Source organism: Pinus tabuliformis, chromosome 5_1, assembly GCF_031772625.1.
Source record: "Pinus tabuliformis cultivar Carrire ecotype Pingquan chromosome 5_1, CPIR1, whole genome shotgun sequence".
Taxonomy (NCBI): Eukaryota; Viridiplantae; Streptophyta; class Pinopsida; order Pinales; family Pinaceae; genus Pinus; species Pinus tabuliformis.
In genome coordinates this window covers 751,897,216-751,900,954 of record NC_142305.1, presented here as the reverse complement: position 1 = coordinate 751,900,954, position 3,739 = coordinate 751,897,216, and positions in this window count along the sequence as shown.

Genomic DNA, 3,739 nt, shown 5'->3' with positions numbered 1-3,739 from the left:
AAGGGGACTTCTAGATCATAGTAAATTTACTCGCAAAACTTCAAATTAGATTCCAGGTAGAAAAAAATACTTGAACAACTGGCATCCTTTTAGTACGAATTGAAAGCATATCCAGCTTACTTGAGAAACTTGAAAGCATCATTCTCTCTCATATCTAGTGCAAAGAGAATTAGTTAGATGATAGACTAGCCGATGACTAATTTCAAAGGAAGGAATATGATCTGACGGTTGAATAGGAGAAAATGGCAACAAGAGAGTTATGGTCTATTCATCCACAATAATGATGAAGACTCCCAATAATAATGGTCTCTTCATCCACAATAATAATGGTCTATTTATCCACAATAATAATGGTCTATTTAAGTATGGTCGGTTCATCCACAATAATAATGGTCTATTCATCCACAAGAAAATGGTCTATTTAAGTTTAAAGTTTATGATGGTATTGGGGAATCGTTATAAAGAAAGCATGAAACAAATAGCAGGCCAAGATACTTGGAGGTAACATAAGGAGAGGAATCAATCCACAATAGCTTGATCTTTCCCTCACTTTCTTATAATGTCAAGTAATCGTAATTTGATGTCATATAATCTTGATTTGATGTGTGAAGGATGACTAAGACATACTTACAAATTTGACTAGCAGCCTTTAGAGTTATTATTCCTTTAATGGTTGCATTAAGTAGTTTCTTTTACCCTAGTTAGTAAAATATATAACTCATGCGAATTTTTGAGCGAGGCAAATGTTTAGGGGAGTTGTTTTTAGTGCAATTTTTTGGATTTTTAGGGCCGGAATCTGGCTGAAAATTTTGAGGTGAAATTTTGATTTATGTTATTTAAACTAGTTTTTTGAGTGTATATATGGATTCAACACTGTGAAAAACCTTTAGGGCACTTCAATTGTGCAAGTATTACCCATCAAGCTTGTGATTTCAATAAATTTCTGCCGGATCTTAGAGAAATTAGACCAGAAAAACTCACTGGAAAAGTTTCCAAAAAACCACACTAAAAATAACTCCATGTTTAGGTGGAGGGAATGAGTAAAGAGGACAAATGAGTGGAAAGAGAGAGTGTGGGGCCACGAGATAGTAGGGAGCAAGATAATTTTTTAGAATCAAACACTAAATTACGATCCATGACGAAAATACAATCCATGACATGGAAAAAATAATCTAGTTGGAAGAAAATGCCATTATTTTGACCAATTTGAAGATCTTATGCTTTTCCAGAATTTGAGGCCGGTAATGTGAGGAACAAACTTGAGTCCATGAGAAACAAACTATTTCTACATTTGAGCTCCAGAGCCCATACTCCAGTTTGTTCAGAAGACTATTGTATCATTACTTTACTCACATCAGTCCTGTCCTAAGAGATTGAATCTGGTTTAAAGGTGGTTACGTTGATTAAGACAATACATGTCGTTCTGGTTGATCTGCCCATGCCACAATTGTTATGCTCTCAGTGAATTGCCAGGATATAGCATGTGAATGTCCCCATGAAATGTATCACTAAAGCCGATTCACCACCGATTGTGTGAATTAAGGGCTTGGGCTTGTTCTAATTGGATTCTCCCATTGTTGTGATAAATCCCTGATAAAAATGGCAATGTTTGTATTAAGAAATAAAAACCACTGGTCAGCTCTACAAAAGAGAGTCTGAACCAGGAGAGTCTGGCTCTGCAGAACGCTCTACATTGTTCATCAACATTACACATTAAATAGAATACATGGTTTTAGGGAAGTTAGAACGACATCCTAAGAAATAGAAACTAATTCCTATCATGAGGCTACATGAACCAATTCTACCTATTCTAGGATATTTTCCATTATCTTCAACACTCCCCCTTAATGGAGAATGGGTTCACATATATGCCTAACATCTCCCTAAACATTTGAAATTTTACTTTTCCAAGGGGCTTAGTGAAAATGTCCGCAACATTATCACATGTATTACAATATTCCAGATGAATTTCTTTAGATTGCACTTTCTCCCTTACAAAATGGAATTGAGTATCAATATGTTTCGTGTTTTTGTGAAACACTGGATTGTTGGCTAGCTTGATTGAGCTTTGATTGTCACATCTGATTGTTGTCGCGATTGTTTGTTCTTCCCCAACATCCTGGAGAAGTCTCTGCAACCAAACTGCCTCGCACATTGCTGCACACATGGCTTGATACTTTGCTTCTGCTGAGGACAAGGAGACTGTGTTCTGCTTCTTGCTGCTCCAAGTGATCACCCTGGATCCAAGACTGAATGCATAACCTGTTATAGATCTATGATCATCTACATTTCCTACCCAATCTGAATCTGCAAATCCTGCCAGTCTAACATCAGAAGAGTCAGTGTAAATAATTCCATAATCTACAGTACCTTGTAGATACCTCAAAACATTCTTCGCTGCATTCCAATGGCTTTCAAGTGGCTTAGACATAAATTGGCTTAACACGCTGACTACATAAGCCAAATCAAGTCTAGTGGTGGTTAGGTAGATCAGACTCCCAACCAGTTGTCTGTAAAGTGTTGCATCCACCGCTTTTGAGCCATCCTCACATTGCAATTTTATGTTCTGTTGCAATGGTACTAGTGCAGACTTACACTGATCCATTCTAAACTTCTCTAACATGCCTTTGACATACTTTGCTTGAGACATAAATGTTTGACCTGAATCTCTCCAGATCTCGAGACCTAAATAGTATCTAAGTTCACCGAGATGCTTCATCTCAAACATCTGTGACATCTACTGCTTGATTTCATCAATTAGATATATAGCATCACCTGTAATTATCAAATCATCTACATATAATGAAATCAGCACTACGCACCCTTGTTCATCTTTCATGGTGTAAAGATTAGGGTCATTCTTACTTCTATGATAGCCAGCTTGTAGAAAAAATGAATCAATTTTCTCATACCATGACCTGGGAGCTTGTTTTAGTCCATAGAGTGCTTTCTTCAACCTACAGACTAAATGTTCTTTTCCCTTCTAGACAAACCCTTCCAGTTGCTCTAAATAAACCTCTTCTTTCAGTTCCCCATTCAGAAATGCAGACTTTACATCTAGTTGGTGCATCATCCAATGTTTCTTAGTAGCTAAAGCAATTAACATTCTGATGGTGTTCAATTTAGCTACAGGGGCGAAGGTTTCTTCATAATCTATTCCTTCTTTTTGTGTATACCCCTTTGTAACCAACCTAGCTTTCAGTTTTTCTATAGTTCCATCTGCATTGATTTTCGGTTTATATAACCATTTGCAACCTATGACCTATTTTCCTCTAGGGAGTTCTACCAATTCCCAAGTGTTATTTATGAAATTATTGAATCATCTTTCTATTCCATGGCTATTTTCCATTCATTACTTTCATTTGCTTCTTTATAACTAGACGGTTCAACCACATTCATCATACTAGTTATAAAAGCATTTTCCCTATATCTTGCAGACATTTGAGCTTTTCTACTTGATCTCCTAAGTGGTGGGGTGGTGGTTTCAAACCTTATTTCTTCCTCCTGCTGTTGTTGTTGCTGCTGTTGTTCATCCTTTGCCTTTGTTTGTTGCTGACCCTCACTGTTCTCTGCTTATTCTTCTTCAAAGTACGGAATGTCCCATCCATCATAGTGCTCATTAGTTTCTTCACTACCCTGCTCATGGAATTTAACATCTCTACTAACAAAGATCTTGTGAGTAGAGGGATTAAATAATTTGTATGCTTTATATGACGAAAAATACCCTATAAAAGTACAT